Raw genomic sequence first — 10,606 nt, 5'->3', positions numbered from 1 at the left:
TAATCTCAAATTCCAAGTCTTAAGAACGGGTCTGAATGTAAACTTATTTGGGAATAAGGGCACTGAAGATTGACTAAGTTAAATATTGGGGGATTAGGTGATCCTAGATTGAGGGTAGGTCTTAGCCCACTGACTGGGCTGTTTATTTATTTATTTATTTTTTTAAAAAAAGCAGATTTATGGCCACCAAAGGTGACCTGAAGATAGAGGTAGAGATTATAGTGCTGTTTCTGCAAGGGCCAAGTTTGTTACTCCAGAGGCTAAGCAACTGGCTCTACCCCAAAAAACAACCCTGCTGACTGCTTGATTGCAGATTGTGTCTTGTTCAACTGAGAATAAACTTCTGTCGATGTGAGTCATGTGTTTGTGGTAATTTACTATGGTAGCCCTAGAAGCTGAGGCAGAGAGGGGACTCATACTTCAGTGAAGTGTAAAGAAAGTGGTCGGGGGAATAGACTAGGAAGTTTTCTTAAGGTTAAGAAAGGAGACTGGCACCATCTGAGTTTCCTGAGACCTTATGACATTTCCCTAGGGTCCCTCAAGAACACCATGACTCCTCCAGAAACCATATACAGAGACAGCCTGGGAACCCTGTGGTTATTTTGAGTCCATTGTCCAATTTCCATGAAAGTATTTACAAATATTTTGTTCTCCAGGAAGTCTTATCCCTATGGCTTACTCAGCCTGGCTCTGCAGCCCCGACACCTAGCTTACAGTAAGTCTGTGCTAATTCTGTCCTGGAGGAAAGCAACCTCCCACACATCTGGATGTCTGTGTTCTTGACTTGTCTCATCTGGGATGAGAAGAGTGAGCAGCCAACGCCACACTTTCTGCTTCTATTTATGGATGCTTTACTTGAGTCTAGTTTCTGCCTTGGTGTCCTCGACCTCCCCAGGGAGTCCCTGCTTATCCTTCAAGACTTGTCTCAAGATCTTCTGCTTTGTTCATGCAAGCAAGGCATTAATTATAGTTTCCTTTTTTCCTAACAGAATTGTGAATTTCTATTAAAGAATTTACTAAATTCTATCATGGCTTACTTCTACCTGAAACACTAGAGGAACTAACCTGACTTATGAATCACTAGCCCTTAGCTTAGAATTCAGCTCAACACTTTTCATATGACAAGGGAAGTTTTATATCAAGAATCTACAACAAGCACCTTTGAATTTTTTTATTAAACATGCAATGGTGGTGATTGAGTTTCTTCTATTTGAGATTACATATTTGAGATTACTCCCAGATGTGTGGGAGGTTGCTTTCCTCCAGGACAGAATTAGCACAGACTTACTGTAAGATTATTAAGATTTGACAAAGAAACAAAATGGTATAGAAACGAGTGCAGCTTCCATCAAAAGAGTTCATCAGAGAACTCTTGGGAGTTTAATGCTTTGCCACTATGGTAAGAAGAGTTTCTTCCCTGCAGAAGGAAATGGCAATGTCATCCCTGAGATCACCAACTCCTTGACACATGGCAGATGAGTACTCCCTATTTGAAATCAGCTTAGCAAAAGCTTCCCAGAATTCATCACCAGAGAAACACACTGAGCCACACTCCCCCTAACCGGTCGATGAAGAGAGCTGAAGCTTCCACAGCAGATGGTGATCCCCTGGATGCTCTCATTCTGCACTTTATCCAAAAGCCCTTTTTCACCATGTTTCACTGGGGTTACATCAGGAGTATTTTGTATTTAGAAATATTCCATATGAATCTTGAGCTGTATTCAAACAAAATGAGATTTCTGGTCCAAGCAGCTGGTGTAAAAACTTCCAGTAAACAGGAGCTGTGGGCAGGAACATTAAAAGAAGTTTGGGGAAGGTAAAGCCATGTGTTCCCACGGGGCTAAAACCATGGGAAAGAGCTTGGGACCCCTTTTGTGATTCAGGCTAACCTCAGACTTATAAACGAGTAAGAAACACACGAGTCATCCTCCCACTCAGCACTGTCACTGTCTCTACATCAAAAGCTGCCCAAGACTCACAGTGCAAACCAGACTGCTGTGCAGCTCAGATGTTTGTACTAAACAATCTTCCCAGCAAATAGTGATATTTTTGACTTCTTCCTTTCCAATTTGTATCCCTTTAACTTTCTTTTGTTGTCTAATTGCTCTCACTAGAACTTCAAGTACTATATTTGAAAAGATAGGGAGAGAGTAGGTAGCCTTGTCTAGTCCTTGATTTTAATGGGATTGCTTCAAGTTTCTCTCCATTTAGTTTGATGTCAGCTACTGGTTTGTTGTATATTGCTTTTACTGTGTTTAGGTACAGGCTTTAAATTCCTGATCTTTCCAAGACTTTTAACATGAAGGGATGTTGAATTTTGTCAAATGCTTTTTTTTTTTTTTTCAGCATCTAATGAAACGATCATGTGGTTTTTGTCTTTGAGTTTGTTTATGTAGTGGGTTACGTTGATGGATTTCCATATACTGAGCCATCCCTGCAATCCTGGGATGAAGCCTACTTGATCATAGTGAATGATCATTTTGATGTGTTCTTGGATTCAGTTTGTGAAAATTTTATTGAGCATTTTTGCATCGATGTTCATAAGGGAAACTGGTCTGCAGTTCTCTTTCTTTGCTGGGTCTTTGTGTGGTTTTAGTATCAGTGTAACTGTGGCTTCATAGAATGAATTGGGTAGCGTTCCTTCTGTTTCTAGTTTGTGGAATAGTTTGAAGAGTATCGGTATTAGGTCTTCTTTGAAGGTCTGATAGAATCTGCACTAAACCCATCTGGTCCTGGGCTTTTTTTTTTTTTTTTTTTTTTTTTTTTTTTTTTTTTTTGGTTGGGAGACTTTTAATGATTGCTGCTATTTCTTTAGAAGTTAATAGCAACCAACAGATTGGAAAAAGATCTTTACCAATCCTACATCTGATAGAGGGCTAATATCCAATGTATACAAAGAACTCAAGAAATTAGGCTTCAGAGAATCAAATAACTCTATTAAAAATGGGGTACAGAGATAAACAAAGAATTCTCAACTGAAGAATACCAGATGGCCGAGAAGCACCTAAAGAAATGTTCAATATCCTTAGTCATCAAGTAAATGCAAATCAAAACAACCCTGAGATTCCACCTCACACCACTCAGAATGGCTAAGACCAAAAACTCAGGTGACAGCAGATGCTGCTGAGGATGTGGAGAAAGGGGAACACTCCTCCATTGTTAGTGGGATTGCAAGCTGGTACAACCACTCTGAAAATCAGTCTGGCGGTTCCTCAGAAAATTGAACATAGTACTAATAGTACTATGTTCAATAGTACATAGTACCTGAGGACCCAGCTATACCACTCCTGGGCATATACCCAGAAGATGCTCCAACATATAACAAGGACACATGCTCCACTATCTTCATAGCAGCCTTATTTATAATAGCCAGAGCTGGAAAGAACTCAGATGTCCTTCAACAGAGGAATGGATACAGAAAATGTGGTACATTTACACAATGGAATATTACTCAGCCATTAAAACAATGAGTACATAAAATTCTTAGACAAATGGATGGAACTAGAAAATGTCATCCTAAGTGAGGTAACCCAATCTCAAAAGAACACCCATGGTATTCACACATTGATAAGTGGATATTAGCCCAAATGCTTGGAATACCCAAGATACAATTCACAGACCACACTAAGCTCAAGAAGAAGGAAGACCAAAGTGTGGGTGCTTTGGTCCTTCTTAGAAAGAGGAACAAAATAATCATGGGAGCAAGTAAGGAGATAAAGTATGGAGCAGAGACTGAAGGAAAGGCCATCCAAAGACTGCCCCACTTGAGGATCCATCCTATATACAGCCACCAAACCCAGAGACTATTGTGGATGCTAAGAAGTGCATGCTGACAGGAGCCTGATATAGCTGTCCCCTGAGAGGCTCTGCCAGAGCCTGACAAATACAGAGGCAGATGCTCGCTGTATTGGACTGAGCACGCGGTTTCCAATGGGGTCCCCAATGGAGGAGTTAGAGAAAGGACTGAAGGAGCTGAAGGGGTTTGCAACTCCATAAGAAGAACAATAATATCAACCAACCAGACCCCCCAGAGCTCCCAGGGACTAAACCACCAACCAAAGAGTACACATGGAGTGGCCCATGGTTTCAGCTGCATATGTAGCAGAGGATGGCCATGTCGGGCAACAATAGGAGGAGAGGCCCTTGGTACTGTGAAGGCTCGATGCCCCAGTGTAGGGGAATTCGAGGTCAGGGAGGTGGGAGTGGGTGGGTGGGGGAACACCCTCATTGAAGCAGGAGAGGAGGAATGGGACAGGGGGTTGAGGGAGGAAGACTAGGAAAGGGGCTAACATTTGAAATGCAAATGAAAAAATATCCAAATATATATATATTTTTCCCAGCAAGGTGACACATGATTTCATATAACACCCATCACACAATATTCCTCTTGTAATCAGATACAAGAATCTCTCATACCTAATTTCTTCATCTTTCCATTTTGATGACCAAGAGCTTCTGTCAACGTCACAAAGGCAGAAGCTTGTTGACATGCCCATCTATAACTCCTGACATGCAAGCCTCCTTGAAGGGATCCTTCCAGAGAGCAATGCCTAAAAACAGACCAACAGGCATGAGTAGTGAGTACTGTCACATTGAAGACTAAGGGGGCCCACTGTTCTTCCAGATGCTCACCATATCCAGAAGTATCCAGACCTCAGGCTGAAATAATACATATGATAGTTTAATATATACTAAAAAGGAACATGTATCTTTTAGTTTAGTTAGGCTACTTGGTTTAGAGGAGCCAACTTTTTTTAGTTCCTGTGGTGTAAGATTTGCCCTGCCCTCTACCATCATTAGGGATCTTAAGAGAACATATTTTTCATTCTCCCTGAACAGGTTAAAGTTTTTACCTCAGAGTCTTGCTCTATTCATTTGAATAAACTCATTGCCTGGAGGAGGATGTGAATCTGAACTTATCCCAGCATTCTTCCTCCCAAACAGGACTTTCTAAACACTGAGACCATTCCTAACTCTGCAGTTTTCTCATGTGCTCTTACTACCCCAGGGCATTTTCCTCCCTCTTCCTCTATTTACACTGATTTATCCTAAAATTCAAGGGCTGGTGCCATCTGGTCTTCAGAGTTTGTCACCGTTTCTCCTTTCCAACTCCACAAGTCTGACGAACAGAACAGGGAGGAGAAGAGTTCCCAGAGCCTGGGTAAGCAGAGCCAGGAAGGACACACTGCGGGTAGATAACATCGCTGTCAGAATCACAGTGAAACAGAGAAGGATGGAGCGACTATCCAGACAGTTCTCTTGTCCTACAAGCCAGAGCACGAAGAAGCTCTGGCAGCACACTCCATAGAGGTCAGGATCCCAAGATAAAGGAGGCAGCAGAGAAGCAGTGAAGGATCTGTGGAAGGAGAATAACCAACACACGTTTCTCAACCCTTGCTGGAAAAGGAGGAGTGGAAAAGGAGAGCTATGTTTAAAAGGAAATTGGCTACAAAGACATCACTGAAGTCTTCGAATTGAGTTCCTCCAAAATGGATATTCTCAAAAATCTGTGCCTCAACCAGTTTCTATCCTCGTGGGATACATGGTTGACCTCAAAATTGTCTCTGGAAAGATCCCGAGACAGCTGCATGGCAGTAGATTGATACAATTAAAGTTAAAAGCACTGGAAGATGTTTATTGCAAGGGAGGCTATGAAATTAAATGTCAAGCTGAATCTCTGGATCTTGACCTGGGGCTGTTAGTGGGAGCAGACTCGGAGCCACATAGCCCTGACACCTCTTCAGCCCTGCGATACTCTTGTTGACCTAACAATTACATGGAAAGCACCCGAGATAAGTTCATAAGCCCAAATCTTCCAGAGTATTTTAACTGTTAATGTTGGTGGGGTGGGGTAGGAGTGGATGCTGGGACTCTAGTGACTTATCAGTTCACACCCGTGACCTGGTATCAGCCATTCCTCATCAGCAAAATTAACTCTCTCACTCCAAATGAGGAAAATAAAAATATCAACACCTTAAAGATTTCTTTTAACGCACAAGTCAGTACAGTAGAAAACAATGGTTTTCTTTGAGAACTCAATTAGCCGACTACCATTTCAATACAATTATATGAGACACATTTCTTTAGTCTGGGGATAATTTCTTAAAACAGGTCTTTACCTGAAGAAAATGCTCTACAAATAACATCTCAGGAGTTGGGAAGGGCAGCTCATGCCCTGTGATCACACCACTCTGGAGGCTCAGAGAGAAGGGCTGTTTGTTGTATGCTAAAGGTCAGCCTGAGCCACAGACTTCCAGGCCTGGCCGAACTCTATAACAGGATCACATGAGACCATGTCAACAAACAAACAAACCACCCCAAGGACAATACCAAGTAAACTGAGTGAATTGTAGATCTTTAGCAGTATTGAATGTCGGGTGGGACATCCAAACATCAGAATATTTCCTTATGTCCATCCACATTATTTTAGTAGTGATTCTGCTTGGTATGGAATTAGCCCTGGTGTATTTCTTCAGAGCAGCCCCAAGACTTAGACTGAGAGCCAGCCGGTAGTTTATTTAGATGTACAAATCCAGAGTTTGAATGGGGGACAGTGAGTCTGAGAAGAGCAGGAAGCCAGAAGAGAATCCAATAATGAGGAGGGAGAGCTCACTGCTACTGGGTGACTCTGGAAGCTAAGAGTACAGCAAGCCTTGAGTTGTACTTGTCAGAGGATGAGAAAGCTAGAGAGGTGTTGCAGCCCGTACTGCCCATTCCGGTCTGAGGGTCAGGGTCTAGCGAGAGAGAGAGAGAGAGAGAGAGAGAGAGAGAGAGAGAGAGAGAGAGAGAGAGAGAGAGGATAAAGGGGAAGAGACGCGAAGAATGGAGACAAGACAGAGATTCTGATTAAGTCTCGTTTATTGAAGGGAATTCTGAGCTATTTATAGGCTTTTGCCACGTGCCTTGTAGGCACGTGGATACCACGTGCCTTACAGGTGTTGATATGACGTAAGCCTTACAGGCGTCTATAGCGTGGACAGCACGTGCACCGCAATGCCTTGCAGGCGTGGATAGCACGGCGTAGATAGCACGTGGACAGCACGTGAACTGCATTGCCTTGCAGGCGTGACTACCACGTGCACCTTGCAGCTGGAGGCAGTAAACAGCAACACAAAATATGTGGGATATTAGAGTGTGCTTCAGCTGTTGTAGGCTATTGAAAACCAAATCTTTCGTCAGGGTATATGGTTCCAGATGGCTGCAAAGTTGATCTAGCCACTTTCTACTAAAGTCGGCTCCCAACAGAGAGGTATCATCTGTCGTTATTTGGAGGACAATTCCCTCTGAGTCTAATGTCTGAATACTTCCTGCCTGTCTGGTACTCAGCAGCATCTCGTGTCAAAGAGAAGACTGATTAATGCTAAAAGATACAGGCATTTACTTTAGTGTATGAGCTCCTAGTGGAATGTGGGGTATGAAGGAGATGTGTAACAGGGCAGTTACCTTCAGAGATGTGACTGATTATAAACCCATCATTAACATCAAAAGGTTGGCAACCGAAGGTGCCAGATGTGAAAGCGTAAGCTACATCCTTTCTTTCCATACAGGGTCTTTGCATACTCCTCAACCTCCAGGTTCTAACTAAAAATCAGGCCATTAGATGACCTAAGAAAATAAGCTTCTGTCAGAAGACAATAGAGAGAGGCCAAAGAAACTCTATAGAGTACACTCAGCAAGAGAATGCAGTATTTTTCTTATCCACAAGAACTTAATGCCCATGTTGCAAGGAAATTCTTTTCCATGCTGTAAATTTTAACCACATTTCTTTGCAGGTGGAGAACAACAGGATTGTCCTTTCAAAAGTAAATGCTGAAGCCAATGTACTGTGTTTATAGTCCTTTAGGGACTAGGTCTACACAGTACTTCTCTTTAGATTCTACAGGTGCACTAATATCCACTCAAACGCCAATAACTTTAAATTATTATGTTAATATATATATATTCCGCGCCCCTCCGTGTCCCCTTCGCCCGTGGAAGAGAGACACGAGAGGCAGTGTTCGGGTAGTTACCACAGCGAGGCTTTACTTCTTGTATAAGCAGAAGCGGAAAGACGGAAAGACAGGAAGAGGCACAGCTTAAATACACCCTAGAGTGACGTATTCACTTCTGATTGGCTGTTCACTCATCAACCCATATTACGCCCTGGGATGGGCAGTGACTTTGGCGCACTTTCTGCCTTTTGCACCTGCGCAGTCAGTTGTTTACTAGTGGGAGGACAGGTTGTCCGCGCCATCTTGGAATGGTGAATGTTGACATGCTCACTGCGGCTCCCAACATTATATATATATTACACTTATCATTATTAAAGGACATTGCTAGAAAATAATCTTCTGATCTTGGTTCTTTTTCCACTGTGGGTTCTGAGGATGAAGCTCAGGTCACCAGCCCTGCACAAGAAGTATTTTTACACATCTCTCCAGCTTCCAAATGCCACTCTTACTAGCATTAACACTTTGTTTCAAATTAGATACAGAAATAAAGAGATGGCTCAGCAGTTAAGAGCACCTGCTGCTCTTTCATAGTTTGGCTCCCCACATCCATGTTGGGCATCTTAAGCTACCTGGAATTTCAGTTCCAGATTTAACAAACTATTCTCGTCTCTGCAGATACTCATGCATATGAGGTCATACACAAATACTCACATAAATAAAAATAAATCTTGTGTGTCTGCTATCATTGGTTATCAATAGATGTAATCATTTAGTTAAATTATGAAGATGTAATATAGTTGTTGGTGGAGGAGTAACAATGGTTGAAAGCTTCTGTAACCCTGATTGGATAGCATCCCTGAAGATAATGATATCTCCTCCGGTGGACAAGAGATGTGTGTTTACACAACCATGATGAATGTGTGGTTATGAACATCTCATGTGTAACTTCCCATTTACTGCAAATCTGAGAAACAAATACAAAGAATGATTAAAGTCATAATCATCAGTGGAGTGCCAGTTGGTTAACTCTCTGGATTTACATTTTTGTACCAACTTACAAGAAGGATAAGCAATATCGCAGAAGGAAAGGGCTTTAAAAGCAATGTGGTTTATTTCTCAGCTTAACTTGGCTAATTATGTGTTTATGTCCTGTGGTGCACTGAGCACCTTGTACCTCAGCTCCTGTCAATTTGAGAAAATAGCTTGCATTGATTTTAGAGTCACACTTTACAACGCCCCTCAAATACGTATTTCCTTTAAATTCTAAGTCTTATTTTATTGCTTTATGTCTGAAAAAACTGAGTCTAAAGGCAGGCTAAGTTGTGTCTGAAATGCCAGTTCCCCTACTATATTACTCCATGCCCATTTGAACAGCTAAAATTTAAGAGTGATGATATCAACTATTGACAGGATGTGGAATAATTAGAGCTCAGTTATGTCACTGACAGGAATGTAAAATGGTATAATCACCTTGACAAGACTGGCAGCTTCGTGACAGTTAAAAGCACAGCTACCTTCAGATTGGCAAGTACAGTCTATGTGTGTGTATGTCTCTGTGTGTGTGTGTCTCTGTGTGTATGTCTGTGTATTTATTTAAGATAACTTAAGCTCACAAAAAGATCTATTCAAGAATGTTCACTGCAGATCTCTTTGCAAGGGTACAAAATAGAAAAGCCCCTAAGTGCATCAAGAGGAGAAAGGGTAAACACTTTATGGTACAGTATCATAACTCAGCAGTACGAAGAATGAATTCCTCTGCCAATACACAGAATAATATGAATGATGCTTAGGACAGAAACCAAATACTATAGAATATCCACTTTAAATTCCACTCATATTAAGTTATATAATAGATAAAAAAAATAATGTAAGAAGAAAACAAATGATGACTTGCCTCTGGAGGTTCTGGAGTAAGTCCTCTTTCTCATGAGATAGAAATATGATAAGCATATAGGTACACACTTATATCCAGTTGTCAAAATAATTAAGACTTGTATATTTCAATGTATGTAAATTTATCCTATAAATGATAAAGTTAATCATTGGAGCATTGAGGCCTGGGTGGCAGAGCTGAAACAAGAATGGCTGGACACCAGCCACAACTGAAGCCCAATAATCCATAAATGCAGTTCACCATATTATCTCATTTATATTTAAAAATTTACACACACACACACACACACACACACAGACACATACAAAGACACACAGAGAGATATACACACACATGCACACAGACACACACAGATACATGCACAGACAGACATATATGCACGCACACATACACAGACACAGTCACAGACATACACACAGACACACACAGAGACACAGACACAGACATAAACATAGACACACACACAAAGAAATACACACAGACACAGACATAGACACAGTCACACACACACAGACACACAGAGACAAAGACACACATAGACAAGCAAGAATGATCAAAGGGCTTTCAGAGACCTGAAAATAGCTCCACATGGCTGGAGCAGAGTCTCTTGCAGTCTTTGATCTCATAGGAATTTTCCAAGATTGCTGTGAGCTGAAAACACCAAATCTCTTAGTCACATCTCATTCTGGAGCATGGATGGTTACAATGACTAACTAACAGAAATGAATAATTTTGGTTGGCAAAACAGACCTTTTTTTTTTCAAATGTGAACATAAACCAA

The 10,606-nt window shown here is 41.4% G+C and overlaps 1 long non-coding RNA gene across 1 annotated transcript; it reads right to left on the bottom strand.

The window, feature by feature from the left end:
* Positions 1-1,173: 1,173 nt before the first annotated feature.
* LOC143434537 (uncharacterized) lies at positions 1,174-6,429 on the bottom strand. Its single transcript, XR_013104098.1, has 3 exons — positions 5,038-6,429; positions 4,417-4,550; positions 1,174-1,781 (listed from the first exon to the last, which is right to left on the bottom strand). It is a non-coding gene; the product is annotated as an uncharacterized LOC143434537 (long non-coding RNA).
* Positions 6,430-10,606: the final 4,177 nt, after the last annotated feature.

Source organism: Arvicanthis niloticus, chromosome 15 (assembly GCF_011762505.2).
Source record: "Arvicanthis niloticus isolate mArvNil1 chromosome 15, mArvNil1.pat.X, whole genome shotgun sequence".
Lineage (NCBI taxonomy): Eukaryota > Metazoa > Chordata > Mammalia > Rodentia > Muridae > Arvicanthis > Arvicanthis niloticus.
This window is presented reverse-complemented; position numbering and strand designations above follow the sequence as displayed.